At 38.1% G+C, this 22,301-nt stretch overlaps 1 pseudogene; it reads right to left on the bottom strand.

The window, feature by feature from the left end:
* Positions 1 to 7,934: 7,934 nt before the first annotated feature.
* LOC114008252 (uncharacterized) lies at positions 7,935 to 8,112 on the bottom strand (annotated as a pseudogene).
* Positions 8,113 to 22,301: the final 14,189 nt, after the last annotated feature.

Below are 22,301 nucleotides of genomic sequence, written 5' to 3' on the forward strand. Positions count from 1 at the left end.
AGGCCCAGCAGTTTTAACCATTTACACCACCAGTGCAAATGTCACTACTGTGGAAAAGGCAAGTCATGTGTTTGTATTATTAACTGAAAATAGTTTGACTTTGTGGGCCATCCTGGCTAGCTCTCAGTGACCCAGAGGGATCCATAGACCACCCTGGGAATTGCTGTTCTAGGTACTAAGGATACAACAGTGTGAAAAATAATCAAAAGAATCCCTGCTTCCATCAAGCTTACCATTCTAGTAAAGAGAAAGAAAACAAACAAACAATAAAAAAAACAAATAAATTGGTAAAATGTATAGTATTTTAGATGGCAAGGAGGAAAAAGCCTGGAGAAGGTGAAGCATCAGAGTTTTGAACTTTTTAGAGTGAGGGAAAGCCTCACTCTGAAGCAGCTTGAAGGAGAAGGCCAGAGACACCTGGAGGAGAGTATTCCAGACCAGGGGAACTGCTGCATAGAAGTGTGTCTTATATTTTGACGACCGGCCAGGAAACCAAAGAGACTGAGGAAGAATGGATGAGGGGGAGAGAAGTCAGTGAACTCAGTGGGGTAAGGGGACAGATCATTAGTGTGGCAGGTCTGTGCTTTTCAGAAATCCACGTGCATGCTTGCATGTCACTTGGGGGATCGTTCCAGAATGCAGATTGTGATTCATAGGTGGGAGTTAGTTCTGCAGTTGTGCACATCTAACAATTTAGCAGGTGATGCAAAAGTTCTGTCCTCTTTGAATAGCAATCTTGGAAGGCAGTTGTAGAGAGTTTGGCTTTTATTCCGAATGACACAGGAATCCTTTGGAGGGAACCCAGCAGAGTGTAACATATTTTGATTTATGTTTTAGCATGTTCAATCATAAATACTAATGGCAGTAGCAGGTCTAAAAACCCCTATCCAAAACCGTTGTGCCAGATGTCTGTTAGAATCCAGAATTTTTCAGATTTTAGGAAGGTAATACATTACCTACATGTATAGTATATTTTATAGCACCTCTACATTGTCTGAGACATCACTCTGTAATCATACATTAATATTTCTGACATGAAAAGAATACCCAGTCATACTCAGTGAGATAAGTAAAAGCTAATATTCTCACATCCATTCAGGTGAGATTTTTACCACCAGGCGAGTTTTAAAGAGTTATAGAACTATTTTCAGGTTCAGGTCAGATCAGGGTTTGCTGCCAAATGAGTTATAAAAATACTTTCACTTTTCAAAGCATTTGGATTTTATAATTGAAAAAACACAGGTGTTTGTTGTTCTGTTTTCAGAACACTAAAAATGACCACATTTTTTTAGTTGCGTCTCATGTCCCCACACTGCAGGAACTTCTTTAAGACAATCAGTTCATTCCATGTTCTTTTTAGGCCTTGTTGGATGCAACTGTTGGCAAGAGATACCTCAACCTCAAATCTCTCGTGCCTTGCTTCTGCTCACAAAGGGAGAAAAGAGGTAACATTAGTTTGGGACACAAGTTCTCGTTTCTAAAGAGATTTTGCATTTTGGCAGTCTGTGCTGTCATGTGTACAGTCAAAGGATAGTTAATTAAAACATGCTGAGAATTTCATTATACTTTGGGACAGTTAGCATGTGCTTAGAATTATCCAACTCTGCTTATTTGTGGTTGACACAGTATTACTTCCACATCTGCTTTTGCTGTGTTCCTTCCAACTGTGAGCTGCCTTATTCTACATTTGGCTCTGCAGTTTATAATCTAAAGCAAACTTCTCTGTGTTTCTCAGAATCCACATTTTTTTTTTTTTAAGTGACTGACTGGTTTTCCCAGAGAAGTTCAGTTGAAAAGAAATGCATTTGGGAATTCTGATGATAAGACGAGGAATGCCATCTTAGTGACCTGTGATGTCAAAGTATTAGTAATAGTAGTAGTCCCTTTTTTCCCCATGGAGTTTCACTTAAGAGTTAGTGTGTCCTATTTTCTGAGTATTTGTCTTCCTGATAAAACTTGAAAGCACTGATGTAAGGAAGACCTCCTAAGGTTCTTGTTTTGATACTTCCTGGTAAAATGACTTACTGACGTTATCATTGGGGAAATCCTGCCTGTAATCTGTGTCAAAGGATAATGCACATTCTGCTAAATGTCCTGCATCCTCCGAGGCCCGAGAATATGGTGATGATCCCAGTGAGTCACTGAAACAAAACTGTATTGGTGTATGGGAAAAGTATGGGTTAGGAATAATTTTTCCCAAAGGACGAATAGTTGCATGCAACTTTCATAGAACCAAGAGGGAATATATTGTGTCTACTGAAGGAGATGAGGGCATTTGAGGTAACTGAGTTACAGTTCTTAGAGAACTGACTGGGAAGATCCCTACCGAAAGTATGGTTTTTACTGGTTATTTTGTAGAACTTGCTCCTATAAAAAGTAATAATTCTGGCCCAGTCATGATGGCACAGGCTGTAGGGTGCTGTACCATAATACTGGAGCCATATTGGAAGGCCCGGGATTTGGATCCTGGGTCAGCCTGAACATGCAGTGTGATCCTGGCAGACGAAAGGCTGGAGGAAGAAAGGTAACACGCCAAGGCCCTTCTGGGAGTCCCTGCCTGCCTGCCTCTCTCTCACATGAGTTAAATAAATAAACTTAAAAAAAAAAAAAAAGAATTTCAAAGACTGTTCATGTGGTTGCATTTTTAAGTCTGGAACGTCAAGTGTTATGGATGGTTAATATTCTTAAATATTGGGAAAATGCTTATCATATACATATAGTAATAGTATAGTATTAGTTATATATACATATATTTGTGGTAAAATATACATAACATGGTATATCCTTTGAAGGGTGAATTATAAGGACTTCATAAAAATTTACTTATTACATTCTAATTTTTTACACATGAGATGCAGAGAATAAAACTATATACTTTATTGCCATTGTCAAGTTTTGTGCATTCTGTTTTCTGGGGTAGAGAGGATTTAATGAAGCATGTCATATTATTAAAAGTGAGTTATTTTTACTTAATAAAATCCAAATGAGAGCCTGTTGAGAATGTCGAGATGTTATTGAGAGGCTTGACAGGACCTGAATCTCCCCTTGCAGTTCCTTCTTAAGAATTCTGTGGTAAGTAGGGCCACCTGAAAACTTTCTGTTCATATACCAACACTTTAGGATAAACATAATCAGAAATGAGCACATCCTGTAAGGAGAAAACCTCACAGAGAGATGACTTGTGTAGGAAAGAAAGAGTAGGTCAGCAAATGACACCCCTGGCCTTTGGAGTCTGTTGGGTGACCTAGCCTCATATGCATAGCTTTTTGTTTTGAAGAATATAGTTTAGAGATCTGAGTAGGCAGAAGGGTTTTGTGTAGTCTTTTTGCTTAGGTCTTTAATAAAAGACCAGGCTAGAGTTTTAAAGAGGAGAGTTCCCAAGTTTGCTTTGAATTTCATTTAGGAGGCTTTTTGGTCCTGGGTGAAGACTTGAGCACTGCATTTGCAAAATATTTGTTTCTGGAGATCTTTGATGAAGTTGCATGTGAGCACTATAGTTACACAATCTTGGAAGTCTTTTCCATATATTAACAGTTCTGGGTCACTACTCTCTGAAGAATTAAAAATAATTATCTTTGGTTTTAAAAATAGTTTCTGTGAGAGTTGAGTCATGACACATCAGTTTTCAGCTTGGAAAAATTTGAAATGACTTTGTTGCTTCTAAGGGTGAATTTAACTGACCTGATTTGGCCATGCCTTTGCAGGGTGAATTTTAATTATCTTGGTTGAGTTGCCTTCTTTCCACATTTTGAAGAATTTTCCAGGAAAAAACCTTAGTCAGGATGTGAGGTACTTAGAAACCTAGCAAAGCTCATTTTTATTTGGTTCCTCATTAGTTTAGAATTGTGTGTTATTATAAGCCTTTTAATTTTTACTGTGAATTTTTGTTTTCCAAAGAAACAGTTCTTTTAGAATAAGGAGTTTGGTTGTTGTCTTTGTGACTTTTTCAGATATTAACAGTAGTATTTACTTCATGTTTACTTTAATTTTCTTTTAAAATATCAGTTTACAGCAATAAAGTTTTATGGTCATAAGCATTCTATTATTTTGGTGTGTCTAAATTTGGTACGGAAACAGCAACAGGTGGGGGTTAGTCAGTAATGCCTTGCATTTTTGTATTAAAGTCATACAAGGAATTTCTTGCCATTTTGTTGAAAGGTGAGTCTTCATTTGAAGGAAAGAAATGCTCTTTCTCTTGTCAGTAAGTGTCAATTCTTTTTATAGAAATCAAAATAGTTAATTTTCAACCAAAGACAACTAAAACAAATACACTTTAAAGCCATGGTTCTCAACCTTTTTGACACCAAGGATCAGTTTCATGGAAGACAATTCTTCCATGGACAAGGGGCGTGTATGGGGGGTGTTTTGGGGATAATTCAAGTGCATTTGATTTATTGTGCACTTTATTTCTATATTGTTACATTGTTGTATATAATAACGTAATTATACAACTCACCATAATGCAGAATCATTGGGAGCCCTGAGTTTGTTGGCCCGAGGGGGTGTGCGTATGTGCCTGACGTGCTTGGGGAGGCCCTGGGATTTGAAACCAGGACCTTTCCCAAGTAGGTCCAGTTGCATTTCTACTGCTGCATGCCTGGCTTCAGGATACTGTTCTCAGCCAAAGCATGCATAAAACATAAATATATAATGATACACACAAGACTAATAAAAAGAATGACATTTTTTGTTTTCAAAAGTCTAATTTTCAGTAACATTCATAGATGTACTAGATGTAAATAGGGTATAATTAGAGAGGCATAAAGATTCATTTAATCATATAATGTTCTAAATGAATCTAAAAAATCCGAAAATTGGGTATTTATAAGTAGATTTAATTTTGTCATCGATAAACGAACACTTTTGAGTACCTTATAAATAGCTCTAATGTAAATTACATCAAAGATGTTATCCTGTGTGTGTGTGATTTTTTTTTTCACTATAGGTTTTGTGCATTTGTGTGAGAGAGAGAGAGAAGGAGGGAGGGAGGGAGGGAGGAAGCGAAAGAGGAAGTGAGAAATCATTCCCCAGGGAGGATGGCCATGCCACAGTTCCTTCTCTTCCATTCTTCTCTTAGGATTTTGGACACAAACACACACTTCTGGCATTTTTCAAGCTACTGGGTCTGAGACTCCAACTGTGGACTTGGCCATGTGCGATCCAGTGCCTTAACCACTGTGGCATCTGCTGACTCATCCTAGGTATATTTTATTGAAGTTTTTTTTTTTAATCATTGCCTAAAGGCACAGATAAATATCTTGATTTTTAAAAATATTTAAAGAGGAATATCTTGAAAATACTAATATTTAGAGAAATTTTTAATGTTTAAAGGAAAATGGATGTCCTAAAAATTCTAATATTTAGTATAAGATTTTAAGCAACAATGAGTTTAACACTAAATCATGCTTAAAATCTGTACCTCTGAGTTTAAATGAGCAAAAAAATGTAATCTTTAAATAAAATTTTTTTAAGAGAGATTTTTGCTATAGGGTGTGTGCAGTCACTGGAGACACAGAGAAAGAAAGTGAGAAATCATCTTCCAGCGATGATGGCCATAGTGCAATCCCTTCTTCTCCATTCTTCTCTCAGGATTTTGAGCATGCATGCACATGCGCCCAACAATGTGAGTTTCAAGTTGCTAAGTCTGGGTCTCTAACCACTATTCGCCGTGTGAAAGTCCAGCACCTTAACCACTACACCACCTACTGGCTCCATAATAATGTTTTATAAACGTGGAATATGGGGACCAGCAGGTTACATCACTAGACTTCCACATAGTTGATCACGGTTCAAGTCCCGGGCCCGATGGCTTCAAACTCACACTGGGAGTGTGTGCGTGCATGGCCAAAATCCCAAAAGGAGAATGGAGGGAAAGGGATTGCAGCGTGACCATCACCCCATGGAAGGTGATTTCTTGCTTCCTGTTTCTCTGTCTCCCCAGTGAATGCAGGCTCCCTATAACAAAATTTCTCTAAAAAAAAAAAATGAAATATGTAAAAATGTTTAGGTAAGATTTTCTGTCTCAAAACTCTAGCAATTAACTGAAAGTGAAAGAAAATTTAATTAAGAGACCACTGTCTTTTTCCGTAAGGAATGCTTGCCATTTAGGAGATTCAATTAGAACAGAGAGAAGAGGTAAAGGAAGACCTCCAGGAAGATTCTGAGAGGGAATTCAAAGACTTTAGAAGAAGAAGGTGCTTCATTTTGTCTCAGTTTTCTACAAAACTGTAGCTGAATGGGAATGTGATTTCTCCAGTCAGGCGTGTATTACAGAACCCACTCGAAATAAGTAGAACCTCCCATGGAGTTTATTAAGGAAACTTTTCCTATCTAAATCAATTTCCATGTTTTTTTTTCCTCACCTGACAGCTAGTTAGCCTATGCTTTTCATGTCATGAGCACTAATAATAAATATTATATATTATATGTATAATATATCCAGATGTATTACTTAGCCTTTATTTTTCTTATAATAGTTTTTTCCCCCTGAGTTTATTTGTTTAAATTTTTATGAGTCACAGGAGATTATCTCAAATAGAACCTATGTTCTTGCCTTCCCTCTTACTTAGACATACAGCTATTCTTCCCAGGCCTTGCCTGGCATTGGTGATTGGAGCCCATTACTTCCTACCTCTTGTGTGTTCTCCATCCATTCTGCTTACTGTTTTGTCTGTCTTTGACTTACCTGCTGCTTGGTTTATTTTTCTGATTCTCAAGAATTGATCTGGTTCCCACTACGGTATTTGTCTCTGTCCTCATATAGCTGACTGTGTAATGGAAAGCATGTACAAAATAGAGAAAAATCTCGTGGTGCATTATTTACAGATGCCTCCTGGACAACTCAAGCCAAAGTTCGCTTCAGTGCCTGTATTTCAGGTTTTCCTCAAAATCTCTTATTTCAGCCGTTCTGCATTATTTGCAATTCTTCACATACATACTTTGTTTCTGTGTTCATATTCACTTTTCCCTGTTGTTATCCCTCATCTTCCCACTCCCTTTACTTTAAAAGACATCTGTGTGGGCCAGCAGGTGATGTGGTGGATTAAGGTGTTGTATTCCAACATGGCCAACCATGGTTCAAGTCCTGAACCTGGTGGCTTGAAAATCACACCAGGCGCGTGTGTGTGTGCCCAGAATCTTAAGAGGAGAATGGAGGAAGAGGGATTGTGGTGTGGTCATCCCTTCTGAAGGGTGATTTTTCACTTTCCTTTTTTCTGTCTCTGTCTCTGGAGCGCATGTGTCCCAAGGCAAAAATCTAAAAACAAAACAAAACAAAACAAAAAAAACATGAAATCCTCTTCATGTAGTCAAGGTCAAACTGGGATATATCATATTTGATTATATCAGTTTCCAGTTGTTGGATATTTTGATCAAGTTCAGTTTTTTTAGTCTTAGAAGATATATTGCTATGATATTCTATATTAATATTTTTCAGACATCTTTAATGGATTGTTTTTGCCATGAATTTCTAGAAATAGAATCGTTGGATCAAAAGGTATGCAGAAGGAGGACCAGCAGTTAGTGTAATGGATATGTCGCTGGACTCCCATGTAGTCAACTGTGGTTCAAGTCCTGGACCTGGTGGCTTAAACTCACACCAGGTGCATGTGCGTGCATGCCCAAGATCCCGAGAGGAGAATGGAGAAGGGATTGCAGTGTGGTCAGCCCCCTGTGTGTGTGTGGGGGGGTATGATTTCTCACTTTCTGTCTCTCTCTCTGTCTTTCTGGCTAGGGCATGTGCCCTATAGCAAAAAAAACCCTCTCCCCCCCAAAAAAAAAGTATGCAGAAGAAACTGAGATGACCTGTTATATATATTCAGGGGCCAAATATACTACCATGCTTTTTTTTCTATTAATCAGGAACAGGAGTGCCAGTATCTTCCTTTATCGGCGGTCTCTATCTCCAAGTTTGAACCCGAGAGTCTTAGTTGCAGAGTGGTCCCATACTCTTCCAAAGGCCAGAAAGAAGATGTAGGACATAATAACAGTACATGATTTCTCTTTCTTCTCGTATCACTCTGTGGTGCTGATGACCAGCCCTGCACTATTTATTAGCAATAATCACGCCTCGGATAAACCTCATTGGCTGCGATACTGCCACTGCGCAAAGCTCCCTGCACTATTTATTGATAGTTGCTGGTCTAACTACTGCTAGGATGCCGGTTTCTGGTCAGACCATAGCCCAGGTCACAGCAGAAACTCCAGGTGAAGGTCAGGATAGCAGGTGTTTTTTTGGTTTTATTTATTTATTTTTGTTTGTTTCACTATAGGGCACGTGTGCTCAGCAGAGAGAGAGAGAAAGAGACAGACAGTGAAAGAGAAAGTGAGAAATCACCCCCTGAGGGGATGGCCATGCCACAGTCCCTTCTCCATTCTTCTCTTGGGATCTTGGGCACGCACGCACACATATCTGGCATGATTTTCAATGTACCGAGTCTGGAACTCAAACTGTGGTTGACTGTGTGGGAGTCCAGCAACATAACCACTACACCATCTTCTGGCCCCAGGACAGCATGTTTTTTAAAATTTATTCTCTCTTTTTTAAATGATAATTTCTGGCTTACTTATATTTGCTGTTTATCTTTGTGGGGAACAGTATGTTTTTTAAAGCATGAATACAGTGTATGATAATCAAGTCACCTCCAAATGGTAGATTCAGAAGATTCCTGGTCACTGTGACTTTTGGTTCAGAGCCTGGCAAGGAAGCAGGTACACATGTGGAACAGAGGCAAGTGAAGAGAGAGTGAATTTACATTTTGCTTTTATTTACCCAAAACCATCTATACATCATACTACTTAGGATCAAATGACAGTGAAGCAACATTCATATATCATCAGTGAAATCATAAATAAACTCAAATAGTTACAGGCAAAATTTTCCTAGTATTGAAAATTAATTATAATTTACTTATTAAGACAAACTTTAATATAACTCTTAAAATGGGCATGTGCACATGCATTCATCCCCTTGCAGAAGAAATAGGTATATATCTATATATCACTACATTAAGGTCATATTTCATCTTACTTCCTATCATCACTAGTTGAGCTCCCAAGTGCGCAGTTTTCCTCAATAATTGCTTATTATATATGGTCAGTCTTCATTATTCATGTGTTCTGTATTTGTAAATTTGCCTACTAACATTTTTAATCCTAAAATAAATATTCGTGGATTTCTTGTGGTTATTTGCAGCTATTCATAAAGCACTAAAACTTTTGAATAATCTGACCTACATATTCCCAGCCACAGTCTGCCATCTTGTTTCAACTCTCATACTGTGAACAAGTACTGTTTTGTGTGTGTGTGTGTGTGTGTGAGATCTATTTAGTGCCACATATTTTACATTTTTGTGGAGTTTTCTCGGTGATTTTGCTAATTAAAATGGTCCCCAAGCATACTGCTGAAGTGCTGTCTGGTGTTCCTAAGTGCAAGAAGTGTGTGATATATCGTAGGGAGAAAATACATGTGTTAGGTAAGTTTCACATAGGCATGAGTTATAGGGCCGTTGGCTGTGAATTTAATGTTAATGAATTAGCAGCATATACTGAATAAAGTCCCTTTAAACAGAAACTCACATAACAAGGTTATCTGTATTGATAAGTTAAGGAAAAGTGCCCAGAGGCACATAGGAACCTAAGCCTATGTTTCCCCTGGGAACAGTGTGCTTCAGTGTTCTTAGTATTTGAAGTGACTTTATAACTGCCATAAACAATGAGAAATAACTATTTGCTGCATTACATCATTCATTGTTCATATATTTGTGTAATCTTTTACTCGTTCTGTAAGTAAACATTTCTACCTGGTGCTAAGCAGTTTCCAAATGACTTAAAATGTCCCTTTTTATGTTCTTATGCCCATTATTAGTAGTCTTGCTCTGACTCAAAGTATTTGTGTGGTTTATGATAGTACTTCATAAATGAAATGTGAGATTGCACTTTTGAGGTTGGGAATCAGGGGCCATATATGTTGAGTCTGTGACTTTTTACTTGAGCTAAACATTCAGCTTTCTTGGGACCAGCAGTTAGTGTAATGTCTATGTCGCCGAACGCCCATGTAGCTGACCGCAGTTCAAGTCCCGGACCCGGTGGCTTAAACTCACACCAGGCGCGTGTGTGTGTGCATGCCTAGGATCCCAAGAGGAGAATGGAGGAGAAGGGATTGCAGCATGGCCATCCCCCTGGGGGGTGATTTCTCACTTTCTATCTCTGTCTCTCTCTTTCTAGCAAACGCACGAGCCCTATAGCAAAAATCTCAAAAAAGCCCAAACAAACAAACAAAAAAACCATTCAGCCTTCTCAGTAAACTTCCCAGGAATTTCTTGACTTCTTAGAAATCAAGATTTCTAGGGTCAAAGGACCCCGCATAGAATCAACCCAAGAAGATCTTCCCCAAGGCATATCATAGCCAGATTGACCAAAACCACAGACATAGACAAGATACTAAAATTGGCAAGAAAGTTACTTTCAAAGGATATCCCATAAAGCTAACATCCGACCTCTCATTGGAAACAATGCAAGCAAGGAAAGAATGGGAAAATATATTCAAAGTGTTAAGTGAAAAACAATTTCAACTACTATACCCAGCAAGATTATCTTTCACCTGGGGGAAAAAAAGACAAAAACATTCTCAGATAAACAAAACCTGAAAGAATTTACCAACACCAGACCAGCTCTCCAAGAATTACTGAAGGGAGTGCTATACTAGGAAAACTAAAGTTGGACATACAGACATAGAGTACAAGAAACAACCAAGAGAATAGTCAGCGTAATGGTAGGGGCAAGTCTGGAGTTGAATGTTAGCCTCCAGAGTTTAAATGGAAAGATCAGACCACAGTAACACTGAAAATTCAATAGAAGAGAGATAAATGACGTGAGTCTGAACTAGTGAAATAGAATTTGTTCACTTTAGACTAAAGCATTACTGATTTTCTTTGATGCTTTGATTTCCATATTTAAGGATTTTTGTCTTCTCTTCAACTGTTGATAGGTTCATCTACCTACTATTTAAATAGAATTCTAACCTTTTTCCTGGCTTTAAGTTTTAAGCAAATTTCTCTTACATTTTTTATTTTGATCTGTTAAAAATAAATCTTTTTTTGAAGTTAAAACAATGCATTTAAAATTATCTATTAATATCTATTTAATGACTGCAGTTAGCTATATAGACCCAGCGAGATGGTACCTTATAGTATGTTCACTTTACTCACTGAGGCTTACACCTAAAAATCAGTTATGCGTTCATAAATAAATATATATCAGCTGTGCTTGCTATTGAAAGTCTTTAATTAAGATCTTTAGTGAATCAATAAAATGTGAAAAAAATAAGGCATGGAAAACAACTCTATGTACCAGAGACCATGTGGGAGAAGGGGGAGAATTGGCAGAGGGCGAGAGGTAGGGAATCAAGGGGAGGAAGGAAAGCAAAATGTATAAGAAACAAGAAATAGAAAATTATTTGTTGATGACAACATGTATGGTTATATCCTTGATTGAACCAACATATAATGTATACTGGATGGAAAATCTAGTTTTGTATACTGTTTGATATACAGCAAATGACAGGAAGAAAAGGAAAGGAAAGGAGAGGAGAGAAGAGGAGAGGAGGAAAGAAAGAAAGAAAGAAAGAAAGAAAGAAAGAAAGAAAGAAAGAAAGAAAGAAAGAAAGAAGGAAGGAAGGAAGGAAGGAAGGAAGATTTCTAGGGCCAAATTCCCTAATGGGTTTATGTTGGGTACCAGCAGAGCCAGGTGGTGTGTCTGGCTACACCTCTCCACACCAAGCAAACAGGGTCTGGTAGTTTGGCTACACAGTGTTGCAGGCAGAGCTATTCCTCCCTCTGCTCTGCTGATGGAAGCTGGACCGCACTGATCCCTCTCCATTCTCGCAGCGCTCCATCTCCTCCTGTGTTGGTATTTCCATCTCTGCCTGCTGCCTCGTCCCACTGTGTTCTCCCACATCTGCACTCTGGCAGAGTGAGGGGAAATGGATGGGGAGAGCAGACGTGCACCTGTGCCCTTCATGGTTCCCTCTCCAGCTTCTCGTTTCCTGGTTCAGATTGGTAGGGACATGTGACGACTAAGACCTGTACCTTGCTCTTCCCTCTTCATAGCTGTTAGCATAACCAGTGACATGGAGTCTCCCAAATGTAATGGAGAGAAAGAGAAACACTCAGCAGAGAGTTATCTGGTCAGTTTGACTGAAAAATAAATTCTTAGACTTCAGGCATGTTTCAGTGAAATAACTGGTAAGCTCAAAGAAACAAAGGCATGATTAACTATTATCTCAATCAAGTGTCTGTAAGAAATGAATAAAAATTAATTCTGATTTTTTGGAGAGATTTTTGCTTTAGGGCATGTGCATTCACCAGAAAGACAGAGAGAGAGAGACAGAAAGTGAGAAATCACCCCCCAGGGGGATGGCCACGCCGCAATCCCTTCTCCTCCATTCTTCTCTCGGGATCCTGGACACGCACGCATATATGCCCAGTGTGAGGTTAAGCCACCGGATCTAGAACTCGAATCGCAGCCGACTGCACGGGAGTCTAGTGACATAGCCATTATGCCAACTGCTGGTCCCTAATTCTGATGCTTTTATGTGATAAGCAGTTGAATAAATACAGGAATTTTCTTTGAACATTTTTGTAAAACTATTGTAAGAAAGTAAGGACCAAGACTAAACCTTTGAATGCCCTTTAGTGCCTAGCAAAACATCTAGGGCAAATGGAAGTCAACAAATATATATTTAATAAATTAATTATTAAAATATTTTATTTAGGATATAAATATCAGTAATGTTAATTTCATGTTTATTCTTTCAGATACAGATGAATATAGACCTCCTGTTTGGAAATCTTATTGTAAGTACACAAGTAATTTTTAAATATGTAGGTAATATACTTTATAAATAATGTAAAAATATTGGTATCATTAGATGTAAAGATTTATTATTTTTTTCCCCATTTCTGAAAAATTAATTCACAGCATGGTTTAGAACAAGCACAGAAGAAATAATTGTGGTGAAAGAAATGTTTCTACAAAGTCTGTGTATGCTTTGCATTTCTGGAATGCAGTTCATCCCTCTGAGCTTGCACGGATTCCCCATAGGGCAACTTGAGACCACTTGTTAAGAATGCTAAAACTAAAGTGAGGGGATAACAACTAGAAACTCAGGCAGTCTAATTATTCTGAGATCTTGATGAAAAAAAAGGAACATAAATGATAATAAGTGAGGAGTCTAATCTCAAGGAAAGAATGGATTAAGAGAGGCAAAATAAAGGGGTCTTTTTTATTTATTTTTTTTAAAGAACGGTTTTGCTAGAGAGTATCTGCACTCACTGGAGAGACAGAGATAGAAAGCGAGAAATCACCCCTGGGGGGATGGTCATGCCACAGTCCCTTTTCCTCCTCTCTGGCAAACACACATATCTTATAGCAAAAAAAAAAAAAAACCAAAAAACCAAACAAAAAAAAGCCTCTTAAAAAAATTATCAGGAAGTCTAAATTGAAGACTTTTTAAACAACTGTAGCTTGCTCCTTTTTGCTACATAGTATACGAATGAAGCCCAAAAACTTACATGTAATAAAACGAGGCAAGCAAGCCAGGTAGGGGCTGTGAGAAAGAATTGTCTTTTAAATAAATTTTTTTAGTTCATTTTTTTTCTATGAGAGAGAGTGAGAAGAGATAGATTGGTATTATGGGCAAAGACTCCCCTTCTTCTAATCCCTCTGCTGCCTCAGCAGGACCACAGGCATTCGCCACTCTGCCTAGCCTGTTTTAGGTTGGTTTGGGACTCAAACCTAAGCCTCCCATGCAGCCCAGCCTTGCAATGTGGTACTCTACTGCTTGTACCATCGCGGCTAGGCTACTTTGTTTTTTCCATTTTCAAATAGTAAAACTGTGTTTTCTTGGTCCCTATTAAATTATGGCATTACTCTCATGCTACGTCTTTTTGATAAACTTAATATGCATCCTGGTAATCAAATATTACTATAAAGAATTTTTGGTATCATAGTAATATCAATAGCCTGCATATGAAAAAAACTGTCTTTATTATTTCCTGTGTGTCAAGGGCTATTTTAAGTCTTTTTTAAATTAAAGTCTTTTGTATATATAATCCTTACAGTAATCTACAAAGCAGAAGCATTTATTTTTTAATTGCCAGAGAGTGCATTCACTGGCCAGAGAGAGAAAGCCTGTTACTTCTAGCCTATAAATCCTTATTTTAGTTTTAAGCTTGACAGTTAATAATGTGCTTTAAGATACGTGTAACCTTCAGTAGTTTATATCAGAGGTGTACATTCTTAAATATAGCCACAAAAAGTTAGGGAAAATGAATGATCGGATTATGATGAGCAGAGCCATATATCCAGCACTGAGTTGTTGTAAGGAAAACACTTGTGAAGATGGTGATTTTTCTGTCTGCGTTTGCTTCTGGACTTCCTCTATTTTTAGTTTGGTTTACTTTAGTTTGTCGATAACAAATTTAATAAAAATAAGATTGCACCAGGTTTCTTAGAAATATAAAAGCATCCAATTTGGTATTCCTAATATATCCATGAGTTCTCTACATGAAGGAAACTGACATCTTTTGTTTCTGCCTTCTCTCAGTATATCAGCTGCAGCAGGAAGCCCCTCATCCGCGAAGGATTACCTGTACCTGTGAGGTGGGTGTAATGGAACTGTTACAACGAAATGTCTCTCGATTATGGTTCCCAAACTTTGACCTTCCTTGCCGGCTTAACCATTTGTGTAATTACCATTTACACTCGTTGGCATCTTAAAATTATGACTTGAATGCATTTTTCTTAACATTCTTCCCACTTGGCATAACTGCCACCTGTTAATGGACTGCTTGGAAGACAGTATAGAAAATTACAGTATGGTTTGATATTACTGTTCAGTAATGTTCCTATCCTAGTTCATTCATTCATTTTTTCTTCTTTTCTTATGTTTTACTCTTTGTTTTTTGAAACAAAGTTAGAAAACATCATTATAGGATTATTGAGTTACTCTTTTCATTGAAAAATGAATGAAAGATATGTGTGGTTCACTAAGAAAAGACATGACATACGACAGTGTATGAAAAGATGTTCAACTTCATTGATAATGAGAGAAATGCAATTTAAAATACAATGGATGTGTAGCCTAGAGCTGTGTAGCCTGGGGCTCAAGGGAATCAGATCCCACATGACTGACCATGGTTCAAATCCTGGCCCTGACAGCTTGAAAAACACGCTGGTCAGAATCCTGACAGAATGTTGAAATAGAGGAGAAGGGATCGCAATATGACCATTCCCTTAGACAGTGCTCTCTGTCTCACTCTCTCTTTGTACTCTGTAAATATGTCACATATTTAAATAACTAAATCAGAAATGGCGAAAAAGTAAACCCTAATATTGATCATAAACAGAAGCAAAGGAACCTAACAAATTTATTCATAATCACCAAAAAAATTAGTTTTTCTTTTTTAATTTGCCAGAAGAGCCCCCTACCCCCATCCCTTGCCCCCGCCTGCCCAACCCCCCTTTGCGTGCACTTCCCAGAAAAAGGGAAAGTGAGAAAGCATCCCCTACCCATGAGGCAGGGTTGGTTACAGCACAATCCTTTCTCTATTTCTCTCTCCGGTTGGGATTCTAGGCATGTACACATACAGGCCCAGTGTGTTTTTCAAGCCTCTAGGGTGGAAATTCGAACTTCGCCATCAGTCATGGAGGATCCAGCTGCCTTAACTACCCGGTCATGGGCTAGCCCCTTTAATAGCTTTTAAACATGTTATTCTGACTGTGTAAACTCAGAGGAAAATATTCTGAGTACAAAAAATACACAAAGAATCTTTAACTTCCTTAGTAGACTCTGTGGTGGTGGTGGTGGTACTTGTGTAATAATCCTGACATTAAAAAAATAAATTATTTCTTTTGAGAGAGCAAGAAAGAAAGGCAAACACCCTAAATAGGGTTTCATGCTATGATCTTCCCCTAAGTCTTTCTAGCCAGCTAGCCTAGCCGGGATCATGGGCATGTGTGAGACCAATGTGAACAGGTCTATGTGGGAACCAAACCCTGATTTTACATACCATATAGTTCCAGAATTATATAGTTGAGTCCACAGCTGGGCCCCTGAAATTATTTTATGTTTAATATAGAATAGAGCAAGTGGGCAATTATTTTGATTTGGGAGAACTAGAGTTCTTAGGAAATATAAATATGGGATGGGGCAATGTTGGGAGTTCACTGTGGTATCAATATTGAATTGGATGCATTTATATGAATGCATAGATTTTTTTATCATTTATTTCTTTTTACATTTTTCCACAGACATTTACTTCACATATCAAAAATTTTTTGCTCATACTCCATAGTTCCTGACAGTTAATAAACAACTTATAAAATGTTAGAATACCGAATTTTAAAGATAATGTTCAAAATATTTCTTATAATTTTGTATAATTTTGTTTGTGACTCTATAACAACAGAAACAGTATGGTATTAAATATTTTTGAGAAAATATTTACATGTCAACTACTCAAAATGTTGAAAAGCAAATGCCCAGCACACTAGTCACACATAAACCTTCTCAATTCAGCACTGCTTACCAAGTATTCTGTGACCAATCACTTAGATTATTCCTTTCCAGGTATTTTTTGGTGAACTGTTTCAAATTACCTTTGGAAAAAGGCACCTCAGAGGATGTGGTAATCTTGCCCATGTTCTTTTCGGTGGTTATGTCCTCTACACGTATATTCCGGGCTTTCCCACTCACTTTGTCTCTTGGAAACACTGCTCAAAATTGGCAGCATTCACGATTCCATCTTCTACTGTGTGGATGAGGTCAAGGGTGAACTTCAAAACCTGTTTCTTTCTTGTGCCCTTTCGCCACAAGCTTTTTCACGGATGCCATGGCACAACAGAGACAGAACGGGCATTACATTTCTGTGTAACAATTGAACGACTTAGATAATCCATGTGAAATGAAAGTAAAGGATTAGTCAGAGTGGGAAGCAACCTGAAATTGTTTTTTGAAAGAAGAAAATTTCAGTCTTAGTCTTCATTAAAGTATACATGTTTGATTTGGAGGAACTGAAGTTTATTGAGTGTCATGAACACCAAGGATTCAGACAGACTGAAGTACCAGTTGATGGTCAACCTCAAATTCCACTAAGGAATTGGACTTGAGCCACACTAAAGGAAAAGTTAATACAAGTAATATATTGCTAGTTTTTTTTTTTTTAAGTGATAGTTATTACTTATCTATGGGTGCTAATTATAATCTTATTAAAAAATGGATCCAATCACTTCATCTTTCCAAAATTTTCCTCCTGTAGTTGTAGAAGAGAAGAACTGACCTTGTTTGTCTGCATGTGCACGTCAACTCCCTTTTCTTCTAATTACAGCCTTGTACCACAGACTGTGGCTTCAGGGTCTGAGGAATTATGCCAGGCTAAAAGGGAGCATATATTTAGTGACTAGCCATGTGTGTAACCTTTTTCTTGTGGCCCACTCTTGGTTGTGGTGATGAACTCCACCTTCTGCTCTTTCTCAGAAGAACTTCTCTTAGCATTCTTGAGACCAAGATGTGTAGCGCCTTATTTTAAAATCTGAATTAAAAGTTGTTAAATCATAAATTATTAGGGGCAGAACTCTAAAACAAAATATTTAACAAATAATATGACAGAAAATCAAATTGTAATTAATGCATTATTTCCTAATTCCAGAAAATGTTGCCAATTTCAGTCTTAGTCTTCATTAAAGTATACATGTTTGATTTGGAGGAACTGAAGTTTATTGGGTATCATGAGCACCAAGGAGTCAGACAGACTGAAGTGCCAGTTGATGGTCAAGCTCAAATTCCACATTACAACCTCAAATTCCATGTTACAATCCCTTCTCCTCCATTTTCCTCTTGGGACTTTGGACATGCACACACACGCACTCAGAGTAAGTTTTAGTGGTGGACACTAAAACATAAAAGATTATTTTATAAAATATATTGTTAAGACAATTTTTTTTAATAGAGTCTCATTATGTTAAGATCTTCTTGCCTCATTTTCCAGAGCTGCTAGAATGACAGGCACATACAACCATGCCTGGCCTTTAGGGGAGGCCAGGAGTCAAACCCAGGCCTTCTATGTCACCACAGCCTGCCATTTAGCAGTGTTGACCACTGTGGTTAAAATAGATTGAGATATATTTCGAGGGACTAGCAGATGGCATATGGTCACATTGCTGGACTCCACATAGTCAACTGTCATTTGAGTTTCAGACACAGTGACTTAAAACTCACTCCGGGTGCGTGTGTGTGCATGTCCAAAATCCCAAGAGGAGGAGAAGGGATTATAACGTGGCCATCACCCCGGTGTGTGATTTCTTGCTTTCTGTCTCTCTGTCTTTCCAGCGAGCACACATGCCCTCTAGCAAAAATCTCTTAAAATAAAAACCAAACATACATTTTGAAATTCAAATGTAAATAATCTTTTTTCTACGGAGAAAATGTCCACATCCGTAACTAAATATTTTAGTCATGCTTTTGAAATCAAGTAAATTCTTAGAAGATTAAAAGATTAAAATGTTTCTTAATAATGCTGTTATATAATGCAATGATGTCTTATAGGAGAGTTATTCTGAAGTAAGCAAATAAAATGGAAATCTTATATAATCGGAATTAACCTTGGAAATCCCTTATCACCCATAAAATGATAGTACATATTTTTGTGTATACAGCTTTGTCACTATGTGTGTGTATAATTCAGTTAAATATAGTATATAATAAATGCAAAATATGAGGGGTTTTCAGAAAGCTCATAGAAAAGATGTATGTTGAAAAAAAACTATGTATGTATTTAAAAATGTTTTTGCATCAGAATAAACTCATCCTTTAGGTTCATTTTTCCATGAACTTTTAGAAGTCCTTTTATATATACCTTTGTCAGTTTCAATGATATAAAAGGAGGTTTTGCTTGTTGTTTTATGCCAAGCACCTAGTTAATTTCAAGTATAAGTATATAGAGAAACTAGACACAAGTTTAAATTACATAAATGATATCTAAATTAATAACTGTAAAGATGATCTTAGTTATGTATTATATTTAGATAACAAAGAAGTTTCATATGTTTAGTTGATTAATGATGTTAAGTATGTTCTAAATCAAGGCATTTTGGTTTTTCCACCATCCCTCAATATCGGATTTAAAAATGGACACACTTTTTTTCCTGCTACCCAAACAGTGGGAATGTAGTGAAGTCTTTTTAAATGCATGAAATGAATCCATACTCTCTATGACAGTTTTTGAGTTCGTGTTGCAGGAGCTGGATGGCATTTTTGAGTGTAGGTCCTCGTTATTACAACAATGGCAGTTGTCTTTTTCTAGGCAAAATGGTTAGCGTAGACTGAAGCTGCACAAAATGCACCACAGCTCAAGTCAGGGCTATTGATGTAAAGAAATGTAGAGAAAATGACACATTTTACATTATATTGTAATTCCAGTCACAGCGCCTGGTAGATGTATGTTGGGTATGCACTTGGTAGCATGTGCACTTTAAATGTTTTCTTCAGACCTAGTTATAGGAGTAGGAAATTGACTAGTAACTGTCCCCTCGCCCCCAGGTGGATTACGTTGGCACCAAGGTATGCCAACTGGTGTGTAATATAGATCGCTAATAGCGCAGCAGAGTAACATGAATGTGTGAGTGAATGAGATACCTTTGTGTAATTTATTTTTCAGCACAATGCTCTTATAACATGGCTTACAAAAATGTGTGCCTTAATATCTCTATTTCTTAGAGATGCTCTGATTCTTTTTGTGGCATGTCTATTTATTCATCAGACTAATATTTCCTCAGGGAATGCTATTCTAGGTCCTTGGGATTCAAGTAAAATAAAGCAGGATCCCTCTCTTCAGGGAGCTTACAGTCTCTCTCTCTCTCTCTCTCTTTCTTTCTCTGGTGAGTGCATGTGTCCTTTAAAAACCTCTGAAAAAATCCTTTCTATTACTTAGATTCCTCCATATTATTTCCCCCTCAGATAAATTGCTCCTTCTGCTTGGATGCAGATAAAAACAAGATCCCCACAGGCAAAGGTGTAGCTACAAGATGGAATCTTGCTGGATGTAGGACAGTTGTACTGACCTGAATTCCTTTCCAGGAATGAAAGTAAGCAAGAAATAAACTTCTGTTGTGTCTAGTTATATATTTCAGTTGATTTGTAATATTATGATATTTTACCTTGTCATATAGTAATCTCTCAGTGGTATAACCAAAATAATTCTTAACTGGTCTTTCCCCTCGTAGTCTGTTCTCAAAGTGACCTTTTTGGGACCAGCACCCAGTGTAATGGTTACATTATCTGTTCTCCCACATAGTCGACTATGGTTCAAGTCCCAGATCCGGTGGCTTAAAATTCATACTGGGTGCATGTGCATGCATGCCCACAATCCCTAGAGGAGAACGGAGGAGAAGAGATTATGGCGTGGCCATCCTCCTGGGGAGTGATTTCTCGCTTTCTGACTCTCTGGTAAACACATGCACCTGATAGCAAAAATATTTCTCCTAAAAAAAAAAAAAAATAAGGGTGACCCTGTAGAAATGAGTCACCTTGTGTCATTCTTACACTCAAAGCTCTGCGCTGGCTTCACATTTCACTCAGAGTGAAACCCAATCCGAAAGATGCTTTCTAAGGCCCACCTGCCCACTCTGTGTTGCTGTGATCCTCTCCTGCTGCTTCCCTGCCTCTCCTCCCACCCCCATTCACTTCAGCCACACCAGCCTTCTTATTCCTTAGATGCACAGGCGTGCTCCTCTCTCAGGCCCATTTTAACTACCGTATTTGAAATTACACGTTATCGCCCCCACAGCATTTCCATTCCTTACCTATTCTACTTTGTCTTGTCTTCATAAAACTTTTCACTTTTTGACATACTTTTCAATAGTTAACTTATTTATACTTGTCATTGATTGCCATCTTCTCTTGCTAGGGTGTAAGCACCGTTAAGGTAGGGATCTTGGTCTGTCTTGTTTATCATTTTCCAGATGCTCTGTCCAGTGCTTGCCATATCGTAGGTACTTAATAAGTACTTGTTAAGTGAGTGAATGGGAGGTACAAAGTGCTTATTTTACAGGACATATTCTGCAGGGTGGGATCATTAGAGTTGGTACAAGAGTGGAAGGAAAGCACTTTAACTAAAATTGTAGTTTTACCACTGATGGCCAGTATATGGTGAGACAACCTATAGTTCACCTTTTGGTTCTACCAAAATAATAATTACCATGCTCATATGTCTCTTGGGTGTTAATGGCGAATCTGGAATGCTGAGTTGTGGCTTTGAATGATTACAACCAAGTATTTATTTTAAAATAAACCTGTCACTTAACAACCTTCTTTTTACCTTTGAAGTGGTCTTTTGGTGTCATCTTTTGCTCCTGTTTAAAATTCAATTGTAGTGAGTTCCTATAATTTTATACTGCCATGGCATTCATTTTGAATACTCAAACCAGCAGCAGGGTTTAATCACCCCCGGCCCAGTTTTCACTTCTCTTCCTCTTTCCAGTTCCTTCCTTAATGTGGTCAGTTCAGAGATACCTGTTTTATACAACCACTTCCTGATGACCCCTTTCATATGGGACAGCTAGGGACAACCCATTTGACTCTATCCACTAAACTCTCACACTCCACAGAGACAGCCCAGAAATGCCCTGCAGTGACCACTTCTGTCACAGTGGGACTCCTGGAGCTCATGTCTACTTGCTGTAAACCCATCAGTTATAACACTCTTCGAGAAATGTGCTGGGTAGTGCTATGGGTCCCAGAAAAGACTGGCTAATGGCTCTTCCTCCCTTTCTCTTTCTTGTTCCCCATCTATTGGTTGAGCATGCATGTCCCAGACCACTTCCCTCTTCTTATTGACTCTTTGAGACCCAGTGCCCTTTTCTCTCTGGGACCTGCTTCTGCTATTCTATGCCTTTTTTGGTACTACATTAGAATCTAGCTCTTCTGATCAGGGCTCTCGCAGAGAGTGGTGGTCTTGGTAGAAATAAACTGGACACAGGTCAGACAAGAGACACTAGGGTGTCTGCCAGTACAAACAAGTTTTTTGTGAGAGGGATTCGTGGTCACAGATCAGACATTTAGGCATTAGGCTGTCCATCAGGATAAAGAAGTATCCCTTGAAAGGCATGCTGTGTATGTCTGTGACCACCTCCTCTGAGCTCTGTCAGTGCAGGGCTAGCATCTAGGGCACTCTCCAGAAAGAGTCCTCCAGATCAAATTAGGGAGAAAAGGACAGTATTCACAAACAGTTGGACAACAAATTACA

The sequence above is a fragment of the Tupaia chinensis genome, unplaced genomic scaffold, assembly GCF_000334495.1.
Source record: "Tupaia chinensis unplaced genomic scaffold, TupChi_1.0 Scaffold000314_1, whole genome shotgun sequence".
Taxonomy (NCBI): domain Eukaryota; kingdom Metazoa; phylum Chordata; class Mammalia; order Scandentia; family Tupaiidae; genus Tupaia; species Tupaia belangeri.